At 50.5% G+C, this 20,517-nt stretch overlaps 1 long non-coding RNA gene across 1 annotated transcript; it reads right to left on the reverse strand.

Annotated features, from left to right (window-relative positions):
- Positions 1-5,982: 5,982 nt before the first annotated feature.
- Positions 5,983-17,293, reverse strand: LOC147377306 (uncharacterized). Its single transcript, XR_015136596.1, has 3 exons — positions 9,332-17,293; positions 6,355-6,633; positions 5,983-6,283 (listed from the first exon to the last, which is right to left on the reverse strand). It is a non-coding gene; the product is annotated as an uncharacterized LOC147377306 (long non-coding RNA).
- Positions 17,294-20,517: the final 3,224 nt, after the last annotated feature.

Genomic DNA, 20,517 nt, shown 5'->3' on the forward strand with positions numbered 1-20,517 from the left:
TATCAATAAAAATATTTTAAAAATCACATGATTATCTGGACTTGGAGGGTATTGTGCTATGTGAAATAAGTCAGACAGAGAAAGACAAATACTGTATGATGTCACTAATACGTATAATCTAAAAAAACAAAGTAGTGAATGTACCAAAAAAGAAACAAACTCACAGATATAAGCTAATCCTTACCAGAGGGGAAAGGGAAGGGCAGAGGGGTGATAAAGGCACAGGAATTAAGAGGTACAAACTAGTACGCATAAAATAAGCTACAAGGACATATTGTACAACACAGGGAATATAGTATATATCCCTATGACGTCATATCATATACGATATCAATATATCATATATCCCATATATATATCAATATATCATAATAACCATAAAGGGTGTATAACCTTTAAAAACTCTGAATCACTGCATCGTACACCTGTAAATTATATAATATTTATATCAATTATACTTCAAATTTAAAAACCAATGATGTTGAAGATGCAAAAAAAAATTACATGATCATTTCAATAAACATAGAAAAGGCACTTAACAAAATCCAACATCTTTTTATGACAAAAAAAAATTTTCAAAAAACTGGGAATAGAAGGGAACTTCTTCAACCTGCTGAAGGAGATCTGTGAAAAATCCACAGTTAACATAATACTTAATGGTGAAATACTGGATGTTTTTCCCTTAATATCAGGAATAAGACAGGACTATCCACTCTCACCACTTCTATTCAACATTGTACTAGAGAATCTAATCAATCCACAGTAATTAGTCCAGGAAAAGGAAAGAGAAAGGTAGGAAGGAAGGAGAGAGAGGAGGAAGGAAGGAAAGGGGGAAGGGAGGGAAGAAGGCAGGAGTAAAACACCTCTATTCACAGATGACATGATCATGTATAAAGAAAACCCTAAGGAACCCTGCTAAAAACTAAAAGAACTAACCAGTTGAGCACAGTCGCAGGATACAAAATGACCACCCAAAATCTGTATTTTTATACACTTGCAGTGAAAAATCCAAAAATAAAATTAAGACACAGTTCCATTTTCATTAGCATCTAAAAGAATAGAATACTTAGGAATAAATTTAACAAAATAAAGGCAAAATTTACCATCTGAAAACCATAAAGCATTGTTTGAAAATAGAGGAGACCTACATAAATCTCGAGATGTCATATGTTCATGGACCATAAAATTAAAAATTATTAAGATGGCATTACTACCCAAACTGACCTCTGAACTCAGTGTAATGCCTATCAGAATTTCAATGGCATTTCTTGAAATGGCAGAAATGGAAAACCCAATCCAAAAATTCATGTGGAATTGCAAGAGACCTCAAAGAGTCAAACTATCTTAAGAGAGAATACCAAATCCTAACCATGAGACCACCAGGGACAGTAAACTATCTTGAAAAAAGAAGAACAAAGTTCTGAACTTTGTTGGAGGAATTACAGTTTCCAATTTCAAAACTTACTTCAAAGCTACAGAAATCAAAAGTGTGATATTGATAGAGGATAGACATACATGCCAGTAGAAAGGAACTGAGGGTTCAGGAAAAAACTCATACATCTATGGTCCATTGATTTTTCTTTCTTTCTTTCTTTTTTGGCCACACAGCACAGCACGTGGGACCTGAGTTCCCTATCAGGGATCAAACCCAGGCCCCCTGCAGTGGAAGTGCAAAGTCCTAACCACTGGACCATCAGAGAAGTCCCACATGGTCAGCTGACTTTTGACAAGAATACTGGGACCGTTCAGTGTGGAAAGAATTGTCTCATCAGCAAATGGTGCTGGGACAACTGGAGAGCCACACGGAAAAGAACGAAGCTTGGCTCACACCTCACAACATACACACAAAGAAGTCAACTCAAAGTGGATCAAAGATCTAAATGTAAGACCCAAAATTATATAACTCCTAGAAAAAACTCTTGGGGTAAATCTTCATGACCTGAATTTGGCAATAGATTCTTAGATGTGACACCAAAAGCAACAACAAGAAAAAGAGCAAGTAAGCTGGACTTCATCGAAATTAAAACCTTTCGTGTTCAAAGGACACTATTGAGGAAGTGAAAAAACCCTTCACCTCCTTGGGAGAAAATCTTTGTAAACTATCTGTCTGATAAGGGACTTATATCTAGAATATATAAAGAACACTTCTGCAGTGCGTAGCCTTTCCCTTCTCCAGGGGATCTTCCCAATCCAGGGATCGAACTCAGGTCTCCCACTACAACTCAATAATAAAAGAGTAAATAATCCAAATTAAAGGGAAGAAGCTTCCCTCATAGCTCAGTTGGTAAAGAATCCGCCTGCAATGCAGGAGACCCCGGTTCGATTCCTGGGTCGGGAAGATCCCCTGGAGAAGGGGTAGACTACCCACTCCAGTATTCTTGGGCTTTCCTTGTGGCTCAGCTCGTAAAGAATCTGCCTGCAATATGGGAGACCTGGGTTCGATCCCTGGGTTGGGAAGATCCCCTGGAGAAGGGAAAGGCTACCCAATCCATTATTCTGGCCGGGAGAATTCCAGGGACTATACAATCCATGGGGTCGCAAAGAGTTGGACATGACTGAGCAACTTTCACTTTCACTATCAAAGGATCTGAATAGACATTTCTCCCAAGAAAATACACAAATATCCAAAGACACACAAAATATAATCAACATAATTAGCAATCAGGGAAACACAAAATGTAACTATGATGTGACAAAACCCACTAGAACGGCTGTAATCAAAGAGTCAGAATATAATGAACACTGAAAAAGATACGAAAAAACTGGAAAGCTTATACATTGCCAGTGGGAATGTAAAATGGCACACCCTGCTACGGAAAAAGTCTTGCGTTTCCTCAAAAGCCTAAACATGAAGTTACCCTGGTGGTGGTTTATTCACCAAGTCGTGTCTGACTGTTGCAACACCATGGACTGTAGCCCACCAGGCTCCTCTGTCCATGGGATTTCCCAGGCAAGAATACTGGAGCAGGCTGCCCTTTCCTTCTCCAGGAGATCTTCCTGACACAAGTTATAAACCTCGGTCTCCTGCATTGTAGGTTGATTCTTTACCAACTGAGCTATAAGGGAAGCCCCATAAAGTTACCCTGAAAATCGCTCAGCCGTGTCCAACTCTTTGCGACCCCATGGACTGTAGCCCGCCAGGCTCTTCTGTCCATGGAATTCTCCAGGCAAGAATACTGGAGCGGGTAGCCATTCCCTTCTGCAGAGAATACTGGAGTGGGTTACCATACCCTCCTCCAGGGGATCTTCCTAACCCAAGGATAGAACCCACATCTCTTATATCTCCTGCATTGTCAGACAAGGCTCTTTACCACTAACCCCACCCGGGAGCCCACCCAGTAATTCCACTCCTGGGTACAATACACCAAAAGAAATGAAAACATATGTCCACACAAAAACTTGTACACAAATGCTCATAACAGCATCACCACTAGCACCACACGGGAAGTCCCCTTGGGGAAAAGTTATGACAAACCAATCAGCAGAGACACACTTTGCCAACAAAGGTCCATCCTGTCAAAGTTATGGTTTTTCCCTGTAGTTATGTACGGGTGTGAGAGTTGGACCATAAAGAAGACTGAGCACTGAAAAACTGATGCTTTCATACTGTGGTACTGGGGAAGACTCTTGAGAGTCCCTTGGACAGTAAGGAGATCAAACCAGTTAATCCTGAAGGAAATCAGTCCTGAATATTCATTGGAAGGATTGATGCTGAAGCTGAAGCTCCAATACTTTGGCCACCTGATGCAAAGAGCTGACTCATTGGAAAAGACCCTGATGCTGGGAAAGATTGAGGACAGGAGGAGAAGGGGGTAACAGAAGATGAGGTGGTTTGAGGGCATCAGCGACTCAATGGACACGAGTTTGAGCAAACTCTGGGAGATAGTGAAGGACAGGGGAGCCTGGTGTGCCGCAGTCCATGGGGTCACAAGGAGTTGGACACATCTGAGTGAGTAAAGAACTGCTGCCCCACACCAGACCCCCAGGAGAAAGAAGTCTACATCAGTTCTCTAATCTGGAAGAGACTGTGGTAGTACATTCAGTTCAGTACCCTTACTGTACAAGCGGGAGACAACACCGTCAAAGAGGAAGGGACTGGCTGAGGTCACACAGTGGGCTAGTAGCAGCGCCAGCTCTCTAACCCGCTGGTGGGGCCGATGCCCTCCTGCTGCTGCCATACATGCACTCTTACACTCCATCTCACGGCCAGGAAAGATGCTACTAAGTTTCTCTAAAGAGTGAGTGACTGACAGGCACCCACTTCTCACAATTTTTATGTTTTAAAGGAGACAGAGAATCCGTTTCCCTCTCCTCTTCCCACATGCTACTCAGCTGCTGCCCAGTTATTACTCCAATTCAGTTCAGTTCAGTCGCTCAGTTGTGTCCAACTCTTTGTGGCCCCACGGACTGCAGCACGCCAGGCCTCCCTGTTCATCGCCAACTCTTGGAGTTTACACAAACTCATGCCCATTGAGTCAGTGATGCCATCCAACCGTCTCATCCTCCTCTTCTCCTCCTGCCCTCAATCTTTCCCAGCATCATGGTCTTTTCAAATGAGTCAGCTCTTCACATCAGGTGGCCAAAGTATTGGAATTTCAGCTTCAGCATCAGTCCTTCCAGTGAACACTCAGGACTGATCTCCTTTAGGATAGACTGACTGGATCTCCTTGCAGTCCAAGGGACTCTCAAGAGTCTTCTCCAGCACCACAGTTTACAAGCATCAATTCTTCAGCGCTCAGTCTTCTTTACGGCCCAGCGCTCACATCCGTACATGACCGCTGGAAAACCGTTACTTCCAAACAACTAGGAAGAGTGGTAGCAGGTCCGCAGGCATCACTACCTGTTAGGACGTCAGGTTTGGATTCAGGCAGATTTGGGGTCCAGTTCCGGATCTGATCTTCCGTACTAGTACGATCTTGGGAAAGTCACTTCACTTCGAGCTCCCATTGGACGGTCTGCCATGCCTCTCCTCCTGTATGTTCTTCTATCCACTCCCCCACTGAAGTGGGCTGCTTGCCCCCATTTCCCGGAACTCGGAGAGATGATGAGACTTGCCCCAGCTCACACAGCAGGCGCATGCTCTCCCCTCCAAACTCCTTCCCTTAACAGCTATTAGGGGGTTGGGTTTTGTAACATCCTTTGCCCTGGAGGGCCAACCCAGACCTGCCCCAGGATGCGAACAAGCCAGAATCAGCCCAGTTCTACTGAGAACCCAGTTGCTGCGGGGCCTCCGCCCCCTGCCCCACCCACCCAGCCCCCCAATCAAGGCGCCCCCCAACCAGTCCTAAGGCTGATGGACTGGGGGCGACCGTGGCGCCTCGGCGCCCTCTAGTGGTGGCAGGAAAGAGCGTCTCTAGGGAGAGACAAAAGGGGGAGGAGGGGGATGGGGGGAGGGGAGGTTGGGGGTGCGAGGGGGGAGGAGGGGGATTGGGGGAAGGGGCGGGGAGAAGGGGGCAGGGAGAAGGGCGAGGGTTGGAGCAGAGGAAGGAGGTGGAAAGGAGCCAGAGGAGACCCGCTGGGCATTTTGTCCTTGGCTCCAGGGTCCCACCTTCTCCCTGTCCAGGGAGCCCTCAGCTAGCCGCCTCTTTGGGTTTCTGCCCTCGGGCTCAACCCTGACCCTGGGGGCCTCAGAAGGACTGCCCTGCCCCCAGAGAATCACTGAAAGCTTCTCACCCTCCAGACTGGGTCATCCGTCTGTCTCCTGGGATGGAGCTGCCAAAGGCCTCCCCCACGTAAGGCAGGAAAAGACCTCCTTCCCTCTCTGCCCCTCCTCTCCCCTCCCCTATCAGAGATGGAGGGTGAGGAGGGGGCTAGGCAGAAGACCCCCCACACCATCGCCAGGAAGGACACGCTCCCCAATCCCGCTGCAGCCCTCACTGACTCCCTCCCCTTCCTCCATCTGGTTTCCCCACCCAGAACCACTCCCCTCCCCAATCCCAGCAGCTGCCGTTGCCTTGGTAACAGCACCCCACCCCACCCCAGCCCCCACCCCTCGCACATAAATAAACTGCCGCCCGGGGAACTGGAGCTGCTGGAAGAGGCCGAACGTGCAGAGCCAACTCATTTCCCGCTCCTCTCACTTCGGGATAATTAGTGCAAATTAAATTTCACACCCCTTCCCGAGCGGAGAGCGCTCCCTGGGAATGGAGACCCACGATGCACGGGGGAACGTACTCAAAAGTCTCTTCACAGTGTGCAAACGTGAGAGAGCATTTCTGGGCTGCGAGTTCTCAGCCATTCCCCGGAGTCAAGTTCATTCAGACTCATGTTGCTGGAGCGTGGCCTGAGGAACGGGGAAACGGAAGATGGGGGTCCAATCCCCTGTCTGGCACCCCTCCCCCAGGCGTGTCTCACCTGTAAAACCTGAAGGATGGGCCAAATCACCGGAGGAAGGAAACTCGGGAAGCAGCAGGGCCTCAAACAGGCGCATCCGCGCCGCATCCTGCCCTCTTCCTCCTCCTGCCCGCGAGGCGGTCACCAGCCGTCCTGAGTTCACAAGGGCCTGGGAGCCTGGTCCAAGGCTCTGTCTGCTGTCTGAGTTCTGAACAAAGGGCCCACATCTCGTTGTGCACTGAATTCTGCCAGTGACACAGCCTCTCCTCCCGGCACTCGTGTAATTGCACATTTAAGAATCTGGGTAAGCAAGCACACGCAACACACCTGGATGCAAATCAGAATAACAGCAACTACTGTGGACCGGACGCTCTTTCACGTGCTGCCTTCTGCGCCTTAATCTCACTCAAGCCTCACAGCAGTCCCCTGAGGCCATTTCATAGGTTGCTTCTTGAACTTTCAGGTGCTCAAGGGCTGGGGATCCTGTTGCAGAATCTGAGTCAGCAGGTGGGGGCCAGGGCATTCTAGCAAGTTCCTCAAGGAGGCTGATGCCAGGGGCTCCCAGGACCTCGTTTTGAGAGGGCTATGGGCACACTAGCCCCCAGCTGCTGGGACGTGGGCTCCCAGCAGCTCACATCTGCCCAGTCTCTGGATTACCGCCCTCAGCCAACCCAAGCTGTCTCACCAGAAAAGGCCTGGGGGTTACTTCCTCCTCCAGGTGGAGGGTGAGGGGGGACACAGTCAATGACTGGCGGGCAAGGGCTGACCCCCTTCTCTCACTGAGTCATGCTCCAGGCCTCCCCTTGGGATCAGGCTAAGACTGACGATAACTTGGGCTAGAATGGGGTCAGTAGAAGCAGAGAGAAGTGGATTGTTTAGAGATGTTGAGAAGGTAGAATCAAGCGCCTATGGAAATTCAGGGAGAAGGAAGAGTTGGCCAGACACCCCAGGCCTCAGACAGACCCCATATGGACAGATGGTCCCAAACCATCCCTCTCTCCCACTCATTGCCGCTAGGAGCCAGGGAGACCTGGCTTCTCTTTGTCTTCCCTGACCACAGCCCACCCTGCACATGTTCACAGCCAACTCAGTCACCCGGCTGTTCCTATAGCCTGTCTGCTCCTTCAAGGCCTTGGAACTCTGGTCCTTGGTAGCCTCTTCTCCAGGCAGGATCCCACCACCTCATTCAGTATGAGGAAGCCAGCAGGCATCTGGTGTGGCCCATGCTGATCTAAGCAGCCCCCAGGCACCAGTTGTGGCAGAAAGATCCCTGAACTGAAAGCTCTGAGACCTTGGGGAAGTCATCTGCCCTCTCTGGGCTCCCATCTCTCCATCTGTCAATGAGAAGATGGGGTGCTATGGTTTCTAAGGAGCTGGCCATCAGGGCACCAAATGCCCTCGGCTGTGGTGATCAGTGCCAGAGTAAGCACATGACCCAAGAAGAGCTAATGAGAGTCCATCCTGGGACTTTGGTGGAAACAGTTGTACGGAAGCATCTCACTTCCTGCTGAGGTTGCTAGCTGGCACTGTGGGAGCCTGGACATGCCAGGCCCTCCTCCTCCAGAAAAGAGCCTGTCTGTGAACAAAGTCAATACTTATCCCCAAGGGCATGGTTCAAGCACCTAGATCCAGCCACACCTGAAATCAGTTACATGGACCAATAAATTCCCTTTTTTTGCCTAAACCAGCCTGAATTACACTTCTGATGCTTGTCTCCAATGGAGTCTTGACCAATATAAATCTTCTCACTCATATGCGCTATAATATTATTATTTAGTGCTTTCTCCTGCGATTCATTTGGGATGGCTTCCCTGCTCTCATCTAATTCTCCTAATCCTCCTGACTTTGAATGTAACTGAAGCACCTCCTTCTCCAATAAGCCTTCCCTGACCGCCCTGGTCCACGCCGATCCTGTGTTCCTGGAATTCCCCAAAATATGATTCTCTAATCACTGATTCTTCAAAAATCTCATTTAATAAGGAGGATTGCATGATCAAACCAGTTTGGAAAACACTGCATGCTATATCCTCCCTTGAGGGGATTCTCTGCATTGAGCCTATTAAGAATTTTGAGACGTTCTAAAGTAAGGAAGCCAATTCGCTTTGTTTAGTCCAGTGTTTCACAAATTTACATCCTCATGAAGCAATGTCTTTTTCATGGAATGTCTAATAACATTCTGTGGAACAGTGCTCCAGGCTCTCCCTGGGTAAACATACTTTATTCTCATTGTTTCTTTCATGGGGGCTTGCAGATCAATTTCTCTACTGCTTATTAAATGCCTACTGTGTGCCAGGCTCAGAACAGGTGGCTGGGAACACTTCAGCAAGTCAGTCACATCAGCCTGGGATGAACCTGCAGGCCAAGGGACAGTCATGCCTTCTTGCCCGAGTCTGACCTGGGCACCAAAGCTGCGTGACTGTAAGATAGTCAGTCTCCCCTGTAGGCTCTAATTTCTCCATCAGTAAAATGAGAGGATGGGATGCCACGGTCCCTTAGTAACTGGCCAATCAGAGCACCAGACCCCCTACACCACAGTGATTGGTTCCAGCATGGCCACAAGACCCAAGCTGAGCCAATGAGAAAGGCCCCTTCACAAAGTCAATCACCACCTAAAATCATATGGCTAATGTGAGTTTGAGTGCATGAAGGCATTTTTGGTGGAAGGGAAGGTCCGTAGTTTTCAATGCTTTCTCTAAAGCCTCCATGACCCAAAGAAGGTTTAGCTGCTGCTGCTGCTGCTAAGTCGCATCAGTCGTGTCCAACTCTGTGCGACCCCATAGAGGGCAGCCCATGAGGCTCCCCTGTCCTGGGATTCTCCAGGCAAGAACACTGGAGTAGGTTGCCATTTCCTTCTCCAGTACATGAAAGTGAAAAGTGAAAGTGAAGACGCTCAGTTGTATCCGACTCTTAGTGACCTGTTTAGAAATGCTGGCAATAATGAAAACCCAGTAACAGGAAAGCTAAGCATGAGGAGCTTAGCATGTGCATACTCACTCACATCCAACTCTTCGCGACCCCATGGACTGTATGTAGCCCGCCAGTCTGCTCTGTCCATAGAGTTTTCCAGGGAAGAAATACTGAAATGGTTGTCATTTTTCATCCTTCAGGGGATCTTCCCCATCCAGGGATCTAACCCGCGTCTCTTGCATCTCCTGCATCGGCAGGCAGATTCTTTACCACTTTCTCCGCCTGGGAAGTCAGGAAATAAAGACCGTGTATGAAAGAGAAGGATTAAGGCTCTGAATGAATGAATGTGTTCAAGCCTCCATGAATGCTTTTATGCTACTGTACTGAGATGTTTTTTATCACCTTGCTGGTAAAGACGGTCTCTGATGAATTCCAGTGACACCACTTTAATAGCTGTGTGTTCTCAGGCAAGTTACATAACTCCTCTGTACCTCAGGTTCCTCATATTGCAAAGTGAGGATACTTTCAAGTCTGATCTTACAGGACGAGTATTAAATGAGATCACGCAAGTGAAGTTCCTCATCCAGGAATGGACACAGAATAAATATAAAATAATGTTAGCTAGTACTATAATACCACAGTGAAGATCCAACAGAGAGAGCAGCCCTTAAAGAAGAAAACAGCAATGATCTTCTGTGGGTTTTGCCTGAACCATAAGGGCAACCCCCACATTCCATTTCCTTCTTTCATTTCCTCCCCACCAGAACCTTTGTGGACTCTCCATTCTCCAAGTGTCCCCAAGATGCCTGTAACCTCTCCTTACCTTGGGACCAATCAAAGGTGGGTTTGGAAGGTCAAGCTCCATCCTCAAGGCCTCTCCAGCTCTGTCTTGGACCTGGGTCTCTTACTTCTTGTAGCTCGAGGTAGGCAGCTTCTATTATTAATAACAAGCTGACTCCCGAAGGTCCCCACTCCCTGGTACCCGTGTCCTTGTGTAATCCCCTCCCCTTGCATGTGTGCTAGGGTTAGGGCTAGGATTAGGGTCACCTAGAGACTTGCTTCTAACAAGTAGAACACTACAAAAAGTGTTAGGCTGTCACTTGAAAAACCAGGGGATCAATGACTCTGGTGTCTGTGCTGCTTGCTCTGCTGTGTTGTGAGCTGCCCTGGGGAGAGGCCCACGTGGCAAGGAGCTGAGGGCCACCTTTGACTAACAGAGAGCAAACATCTGAGGACCTCAATCCAACAACCCATGAGGAACCGAGTTCTGCCACCAGAGGTGAGCTTGCAAGCAGATCCTTTCTCAGTCAAGCTCTGAGCTAAGCCATTTAAGCTGACATCTTTATTGCAGTCTCACGAGGGACCCTGAGCCAGGGGCCCCAGGAACACCACTCCCGGACTCCTCACCCACAGAAACCGTGATACTAAACGTTGTTGTTTAAAGCCACAGAGCTCGGAGATAATCTGTTACACAGTGAGAGTGAGAGTGTCAGTCACAGTTGTGTCCGACTATAGCCCGCCGGGCTCCGCTGCCCATGGAATCTTCCAGGCAAGAATACCGGACTGGGTTGCCATTCCCTTCTCCAGGGATCGAACCAGGTCTCCTGCATTGCAGGCAGACTCTTTACCATCTGAGGCACCAGGGAATCCCTATTAGTGGTTACTGTTACACAGTAGTGGGTCACTAATACACATAGCCGAAAATGGGGGCAGGGGAATTCGGGGCTTACTTAACTGAAAAGCCCAAGAGTAGAGTTTGTTTCAGGTCTGGCTGGATCCAAATGCTCAAAGATCGACAGGGATCTGTCTGTCTTTGCTTGGGTTTCCGTGGGAACAGAGCCTGGCACAAGGACCTGGGTATAGATTATTTATTTGGGAAGGGATTACAATGAGAGAATGGGAAGACTGAGACAAGAAGGACCAAAGAGTAATAAAGGCTGTGTTTTCAATTTTCTTGCCATAAGCAACATGAGCCGGACTCCTCTAGAACCTCTGAGAGTCAGCTGTGCCTGGGATCAAGCATAAGACGATGCAGAATGCCAAAGGCCTCAGCACATCCCTCCATCTCTCAGCTTCTCTCCTCTGAGATGCCTGTAGCATCAGGCAGCCTGTGGCCTGGGGTTCTTTTCCAACAACTCAGCGACCCCTGGGAAGAAAGCTCCTCTTTCTCAGTAGTTCCAGCCACTGTCCCTTATTTGCATTTCATTGGGCAACAAAGAGTCCCTTGGACTGCAAGGAGATCCAACCAGTCCATCCTAAAGGAGATCAGTCCTGAGTGTTCACTGGAAGGACTGATATTGAAGCTGAAACTCCAGGACTGTGGCCACCTGATGCAAAGAACTGACTCATTGGAAAAGACCCCAATACTGGGAAAGATTGAACGTGGGAGGAGAAGGGGACAACAGAGGATGAGATGGTTGGATGGCATCCCCGACACAATGGTACATGAGTTTGAGTAAGCTCCGGGAGTTGGTGATGGACAGGGAGGCCTGGCGTGCTGCAGTCCATGGGGTCACAAAGAGTCGGACACAACTGAGCAACTGAACCGAACCAAACTGAACTGAACTGGACAACAAAGATCATGAGCTCATCCCTGAACCAACCACTGCATCAGTTGGCCAGGACTGTCTGGACCTCTCCGTGGAGTCATAGACCAGAGTTAGTTCCTGTACTGAAATTTTGAGAAGAAGGAGGAGGAGGAAGAGGAGAAGAAAGGGAAGGAAAGGAAGAAGGTGGTGGAGGAAGAGAGGAAGAGGAGGAGGAAAAAGAGAAGGAAGGAGGGAAATGAGGGGAGAGAAGGGAAGGGGAGGGGAAGGAGGGGGAAGGAGAAGAAGAAAGGGATGCCAGCAGGGAAACAGACGTCCACAAAGTCTGCATGACTCATGATTCTGATTTGTGGGTGATGAGATCAATTTAGGTGATGAATAATCTCCATTTTTTAAAATAGAGTAAAACAGTGGTTTTCAAACTCTAGTCTCATTGGAATCACCCAGAAGGCCTGTTGAAACAAATTTCTAGGCACTACCCCCAGAATCTCCAGTTCAGCAGGTCTGGGATGGGTCTCAAGAAATTGCAAGTTCCCAGGTCATGCTGATGCTGCCGGTCCAGGGACCACACTTTGAGAACCACTGGAATGGAAACTATCAGAGTGTACCCCTGATAATGAGAGTGCTTTGTCCCATGGAACCTTAGTTCCAGTGACATATGCATGTGAGCATGGACAAGGTCACTATGTGAAAAGACATTTCTTACTGAAATTACCGCAGTGCCGTGAGATTAAGTAATCAAAAGTCACAAGCTGCTAGGTGAGGGAACGAGGCTTTGAAAGCAGGTCTAACCACAGACTTCGAACCATAATGCTATACTGATTGTAACTGAACACACAAGTAAATCACTACAGGATTTGGAAGAGTTATCAAGCTGTGTTTGCCACATGAAGAAGGTACCTTTGCAAGATGAGCTGTTGTAACAAACAGACCTCAAAATACATTGACTTAATGAGATACAAATTCACATCTCTCTCACATGATAGTCCAAAGATCCATAACCAGGGCACCTCTGCCAGCCTTCACATAGGCCTCCATGCTGGGTTCCAAGGGGTCTGCTCCAGCCATGGGGAAAAGGGAAGGGGAAAGGAAAGTCCAGTCCTGTCCTTTTAATGGGCCAACCTAGAAATTGCTGGCATCATTTTTTTTATTCACATCCTATTGGTTGATCCCAGTCACATGGTCAGGTTAACTGCAAAGGAGACTGGGAAATGTAGTCTTGAGCTGGAGAGTCACATGTATAGGGGACAACTGGCAAGCTCTGCACCACCTGAGGTGGTGCCCTGAGGTGCCTGACCGAGGCACCCAGGGGGAGGAGGGCAGCCCCTGGAAGGACCCCCAGGGGGTTGCCTGGTGGAGGTGTCCTCACAGAGGACCAAACGGTAGGCCAGCCTTCCTCCCCCAAAACAGGGTCCAGCCACCCTTCTGCAGCCCCAGCTGTGGATCTAATACTAAACCCCAACCCAGACTATTCTAACTTAACAATTCTTAAAGGTTTCTATGGAGAGCATATTTTCCAGTTTATTACATCATGTCAAATAAAGCTTTGGATGTAAGCTTCAACGTTTATTTACGTAAAAGAAAAAAAAAATGCTTGCTTCATCCAAAAAGGAGGCTGGGTGGATATTAATAAAGCTATGCACTTCAAGCCAACAAAATAATCGCCTCTGGTTGAATGGGAGTGAGACCACATTAGACTTCATGCCAGGGCTCATTTTGACTGGCCCTGCCACTGTCTTATTCCCAACTGCAGATGCTGCTTTTTCTAATGTTTCTGAAAAAGCAATGACTCATAAACAAGAACAGATTTCTCTTGCTTGCAGAAAAGGTAAATTGCTGGCAGAAATAAATTTGCAGATGCTAGGATTTCAGAGAGAGGAGCTGGCTGATGGAGAGGGTTTGTTAGCCTGCCCTGCTCCCCCCTTCCCTCCCTCATCTGCACCCTTTATCTTGCCTACCACAACAAGCTGGGTGCTGTTGGGGCCTTGCTGGGCCTGACGTTGGGGGTGGGGAGGAGACGGGCTCCACCTCTGAGAAAGACTCCTCTGTTTATCTCCCGGGTTGTCCCAGTTCCTGGGCCTGGGATTGGGCTGGGGGCCCCTGAGGTGGAGCCCAGTACACCGACCTGGATTTATGTGGGTTACTCCCAGCCTGTGGACCTGTTGCCTGGTGAGGAGGCCGGTGGGACCTGCCCAGGGCCTGAGGGAGGTGCTTCCTCGCTCAGGCAGACCGTGGGACCCAGGTCAGCAGGAGATGGGCTCAGATGCCAAAGCATCTTCCCTCTAAGAGTTGAGGGCCTGGGGCAGGGTCTAGAAACTTCCTTCTCTGACACAGAATCAAAGGAAGAAAAGGGGTGGGCAGAAGCGGCCGCCACGTGCTCTCACCATGCCAGGCCTCCACATGCATCTTCCCCAGCCCTCACAGTCACCCTGGGAGGTTACTGTACCCGTTTCACAGATAAGGAAACTGAGTCACCAGGCGGGGAAGTCACTCATTCACAGTTATGCACCCTCTAACAGCAGATCAGGGGTTCAAGGTGACCCTGTAACTGTCCCCATGTTCCTTAAGACCTCCCTTCTCTGCCTCCCTCTCTCTCTGCTTCTCCCACCCACCACTCCCAGTCACCCCTTCGTACCCCCTACTTCACTGCTCCGCTGGAATCCTGACTCCCTCCTCCTCTCCACTGTTCTCTTTACACTAAGCACTGAGCATCCAAGGGAGAACATTCTTCCAAAGAAAACAAATGCAGAGGAGCCAGCAGTGGGGGTAGGGGAACCTCTGAGTCCAGGAGGAAAAACTCAGCTCCCAGTGGAGGCAACGACCTCAGAGATCCAGGCCAGATGAGGCCTGCCCCTCCCCAACTCCCACTGACACCCAAGGACAAGTTAGATTTGCAGTAGCTCCGAGGCATAACCAGAACCACCTTAGCAACTGGGTCTTAAATTAATATCCCACACTTCCCTGTCATGCCTAAAATCTCCCCTGTTGATAATCTGATCGTTTAAGCTTCCAGTTTCTGTTAAAGTTGAGGTTTCTGCATACCCAACCATTGCACTCCCAAAAGGGGTCAGTCATTTGCACTCTAGTGTAAATAAGTCTCGACCCTTCCCTGAGAGAGGGTGTTAGGATGTTACTAAGAGAAGTTAGCCCCAGGGAGAACCATGGGCTCTCTCCACGTCCACACTTCTCCAGCAGCCAGAGGGACTCCAGGCTGCCTTGCCTCCAAACACTCCAGGACTGAGAGGCACCAGATGTGGCCAATGGCTGCCCCCGAGCAGGTCAGGTGCCTCTGCACACTAATTCCTAGCATGGGAAAGGCCTGACTGAGGTCCCACAGGCAGCAGATGGTGAGCCAACTCCTGCGTTGCCATGGCAGCCTCGAAACGGGGAAGGGGGGAGAGGAGAGAGCACTGTGTCTTATGCCGAGATTACAGGAGGGCACATCGGAGGATGGATGTGAGTTTCAGATGTTATCCTTCCCTCTTTCCATCCCAGGAGCTGGATGTCCACCCAGCTGTGAAGTCAGGTGCAACTGAGGAGCTTCCAGGCCAGCAATCCCTGCACAGAGGTTCAAGGACCTACTATGCACAGGATCCTCAAAAATAGCAGGGGTCCCAGAGGCAATATCAAAGGGCAAGAGAGGCCCCCTGGGACTGTCTCCTTTGTCTCTACAGGAGGAGATGTCCATGCTGAGGTGTCTGAGTGGTACCAGCGTCCACGCTGATCCAGCTGCCTCCAGGTCCTACAGGCAACTCTCTCCCTGGGCCTGCCTGCGCTGAGCCGAGACTCAGCAGGGAACACACGTTGAACCAGAAGCCCTTCCCCTACGCACACCAGAGACCACCCTGGACCTCAGAGGACCTACCGCTGTGTGCACTCCCCCCAACATGCACACACACTTGCACACACAGTGTGTGCACACACACCATGCACATACAATCTGTACACACATATGTGCATCACACTGTGTACATGCCCACGTGCACATGCAACATGGACACACAAAAAGTGTACATAAAATTTGCACACACACAGTATGCACACATGTATACACAAAAGTGTACACAAAGTGGATACACACACTACCTGTACACACAGTGTGCTCACACATGTGTACATACAATGTGCACGTGCAACGTGAACACACACAAAGTATACACACACGTGCACACATGCACACACTTAGATGCCACATGCAGTGCACCAGCATATTCAGTGGGTGCTCAGGGTGAGTGTATCTGCCCCACGGGTTGCTTTACCCACCAGTGCGCATGCACACATGCTGTGCATAGCTCATGCACACAACACACACATGGGCGATCCCTACCCTGGGCAGACAAAGGGCCCAGCAAGAACTTAGGCAAACACACCCACACGCCTGCCTGCCGCACACAGTGAGCGCTCAGAACGAGCACTGCATGTGTGTGAATCGTGTCCAGGAGGTATGCCAGGAGAGGAAGCCCACCCTGCACACGCACAGCTGTGCACACGCAGTGCACACACAGCACCCTCAGCCCCGCCGGGCTGCCCGGGAAGGGGCAGAGAGAGGCAGGGAAGCCCTTGGCCGCCCCTTGTCCCTTCGGGGACAAGCTAAGGCCTGGAGAGTCATCCACAGAGACAGGCTGGGGCCTGGGGAATTCCTGACTCAGCTCCTTAGGATGATGAGGTCAGGGACCCATGCCCCTGGGAGGGCCCAGGAGGAGTGTCTGGGCCGCAGCCAGGCCTGGCAGCCCTGTAATCACTGGGGACAATGGTGGGGCTAGAGACCAGCCCCAGGGAAGCCCCAGGAGCCAGGCTGAGACCCGGGCTGGGCCGGGCTCTGCCCTCCTGGCTCCTGCCTTCTCTCGGTTACATTCACCGGGCCAGGAGCCAAGCTGGTGCGGAGGAAGCTGAGCAGACAACCGAGGTTGGGGGTCAGGAGGCCTGGGCTTGACTCTCCTGCTGCTGCCGCTGCTAAGTTGCTTCAGTCGTGTCTGACTCTGTGCAACCCCGTAGACAGCAGCCCACCAGGCTCCCCTGTCCCTGGGATTCTCCATGCAAGAATACTGGAGTAGGTTGCCATTTCCTTCTCCAATGCATGAAGGTGAAAAGTGAAAGTGAAGTCGTTCAGTCGTGTCCAACTCTGAGCGACCCCATGGACTGCAGCCTACAGGGCTCCTCCATCCATGGGATTTTCCAGGCAAGAGTACTGGAGTGGGGTGCCATCGCCTTCTCCGGGCTTGACTCTGCCTCTGCCCAAATGTGCAGCCCGGGCAGGACCCACCAAGCTGAGCGCTGGCGCCCCCTGAAGTGCCCGGGGGAACAACCTTGGCCAGCTGCCCTTTGCGCTCATATGGAGGCCTGGCTCCCTAGTCATCTGACCCACAGGTGGAACGTTCCATGGTCAGCATCCTAGCCCCACGCCTCCAGGAACTCTCCAGCACCAGCACTGGATGGGCGCATAGGAAAAATCAGTAAGGCTTCACTACCCCCTGGAGAGACTGGTCCCCACCCCCCGCCCATCCCATCTATGTAGAACAAGGTACAGGGTCCTGCTGGGTCTGCTCTACATACGTACCTCTTGGGGATCCAACTGCCCCAGCATCATGAAAGAAGCACCCGGCTGGAGGTCAGAATGCACAGGTTCTAGCCACTGACTCTGTGTGGCCTTGGGCAAGTCCCACTCCGGGCCTCAGTTTCTCCCTACCTAATGAGGAAGTTGAACAAGAGCTGGTCTCCAGGGCACATCCAGTTCTGAGAGTCCAGGTCACCAGAAGCAGCAGGTGAGCCAAGCTGGAGGGGGAGGATCTGCAAGGGAAGGCTTGAGATTTCCTGAGCACCCTCTGGGTCACACAATCTCCACCATAAGGTAGAGGCCAGTAGGATCCCCAAGTTATAGTTGCAGACATGGCAGCTTAGCAAGGACCCACGGCCACCCCCCCCCCAGGTCAATGGTAGAATCAAGACTCAATCTCTGGCTTCCCTGGTGGCTCAGTAGTAAAGAATCCAGCTGCCAGTGCAGGAGACATGAGTTCGATCCCTGACATGGGAAGATCTCACGTGCCGCAGAGCAACTAAGCCCGTGGGCCTCAACTACTGTGCCTGCACTGAGAGCCCGGGAAAGGCGACTGCAGAGGCCCGCGGGACATAACTGCTTAGGCTCACACGCCCTAGAGCCCGCGCTCCACAAGAGAGGCCACCGCAACGAGAGGCTCAAGCACCGCGACCAGGGGCTGGCCCCCGCTCTCCACAGCTAGAGGGAAACCCACACAGCGATGGAGACCCAACACAGCCGAAAAGAAATACACAAATAAATAAATAAAATTATTTTTTTAAAAAGACACAATCTCATATTTATCTTTGATCTTCAGCTCAGTTCAGTTACTCAGTCGTGTCCGACTCTTTGTGACCCCATGGACCGCAGTACACCAGGCCTCCCTGTCCATCACCAACTCCCAGAGTTTACTCAAACTCATGTCCCTCAAGTCAGGGATGCCATCCAGCCATCTCATCCTCTGTCGTCCCCTTCTCCTCCCACCTTCAATCTTTCCCAGCATCAGGGTCCTTTCCAATGAGTCAGCTCTTCACATCAGGTGGCCAAAGTGTTGGAGTTTCAGCTTCAACATCAGTCCTTCCAGTGAACACACAGGACTGATCTCCTTTAGGGCGGACTGGTTGGATCTCCTTGCAGTCCAAGGGACTCTCAAGAGTCTTCTCCAACACCACAGTGCAAAAGCATCAGTTCTTTGGTGCTCAGCTTTCTTTATAGTCCAACGCTCACATCCATACATGACTGAAGGAAAGACCATAGTTTCGACTAGAAGGACTTTTGTGGGCAAAGTAATGTCTCTGCTTTTTAATAGGCTGTCTAGCTTGGTCGCAGCTTTTCTTCCAAGGAGCGAGCGTCTTTTAGTTTCATGGCTGCAGTGAAAACTACACATGGCAATGCTTTTCTAAGTGCTTTATACGTATTAACACAATCCACATAAAAAGCCCCAAAAGGGGTTCTCTGATTATCCAGATTTTAGAGAAAGCAGAGACCTCTGTGTTAAACAACTTGCCCAAAGCCACACAGTTAGAGGCAAGCTGGGCTCTGAAGCAGGGCGGGCAGTCTCCATCCAGAACTCAAGCTCCCAACCATGACACTAAACCCCCCTGCCTGGTTCCCCACCCCCACCCCACCCCCCCAGGTGGGCACTAGATAATCCCCAGCCAGGGTCAGATCGTGGTCACAGCCACACTCTTGGCCACTGACTTTGTGTATCAGTCATCTCCTGACTCACTGATACTGTGTGACAACCACAAACCTCAATGGCACACAGCAATAAACATTCATTTTCCCACCAGTCTGCAAGGCAGGGGGTGGTTTGGCTGCTCTGGACTCGGGCTCAGCAGATCTCAGTTTGTCCAGCTCACAGGTCGGCTGATGGTGGGCAGGTAGGCTGGGCCTGAGGTTGCTCTCACGCTGACCTGTCTGACAAGTAGCTGATTATCAGCTGGGATGAAAGAAGTGACCCGGCCCTGGGTCTCTTCTCCTCTGGCAGGCCAGCCCAGAATTGTTGAGATGCATGGTCACCTCCTCCAGGCTGCACTGACCAAAGCAAATTGCCAGAACAACCAGGCTCAAGTACCAGGGAAATAGACTCCACCTCTCAGGGGCAGAAGCTGTGAAGTCATTTGGTAAATGGTGTGATGACAGAGGAAAGGGGAGAACTGGGCGTATTTTTGCCATCCATCCACCACACCATGTGTCTATTTCCACTTTCATTTTCACACCTCCTCTTATTCTCAACTCACAGAAAATCGGGGCTAGGCCAAGCGGGGCCTCGAAGCGGCCAGTCCCCTAGTCACCCATTCTACAGATGGGGCCTGAGGCCCAGAGTGGGACAGGAAGGTGCCCCAGGACCCCAGCCCGGGACACGCAGCCTGGCTGCCTCCCCTGCCTTGGAGCTGCTGGTCTCCTCACAACACCTAGCACGGAGCCCCCAGGATGAAGGCTCTCCTCTCAACCCCCCGCCCCTCCTGCTCTCCAGACTGAACACACCACGCCTACACGAGTCACACCGGAGCCCTGAGCTTTGTGCACTTGCCTTTCCCATACAAATTGCCTTCACCTATTATTCAAGCCCCAGATCACCCCAAAGGGGAGCAGAAGCAAAGCTATTATAACAACCAGCCTTAGCTTTTACTGAGCACATTGTTCTAGGCACTTGACATGCATTAACTCATGCAATGCTCACACCAACCCCAACTACAGACAGGAAGAGTGGGGTTCCAAGAGGTGAAGAACACGGAGCGAATCAGTATCAGACTGGGGACACAAGCCTGGGTCAGTCCAGCTCCCACCCCCAGGCTACACCAAGTCACGGGGACAGTCTGGAGAGGGGGTGCCTGGGCTCTTTGTGTTCATGTCCCCAGAGCTCAGGCCTGGAAGGATGCGCTGGGGCTGGGGCTCGTCTCCTGGAAGAGCTGTGCATGAGCCCGCCAGGAATCAGAGAGAAAGGATGTCAGAGCTCCTTGCATGTAGCCTGTTCTTGTTCAGTCGCTCAGTCGTCTCCAACCCTCCAACCCCATGGACTGCAGCACGCCAGGTTTCCCATCCTTCACTATCTCTCTGTGTTTGCTCAGACTCTTGTCCATTGAGTCAATGATGCCATCCAACCATCTCATCCTCTGTCACCCTCTTCTCCTCCTGCCCTCCATCACACGGAGCTGCCCGGTTCATACCCTGATTCTGTCACCCAGTAGCTGT

Source organism: Bos grunniens, chromosome 2, assembly GCF_055505025.1.
Source record: "Bos grunniens cultivar Pamir isolate PY7600 chromosome 2, Bosgru_T2T1.0, whole genome shotgun sequence".
Taxonomy (NCBI): Eukaryota; Metazoa; Chordata; class Mammalia; order Artiodactyla; family Bovidae; genus Bos; species Bos grunniens.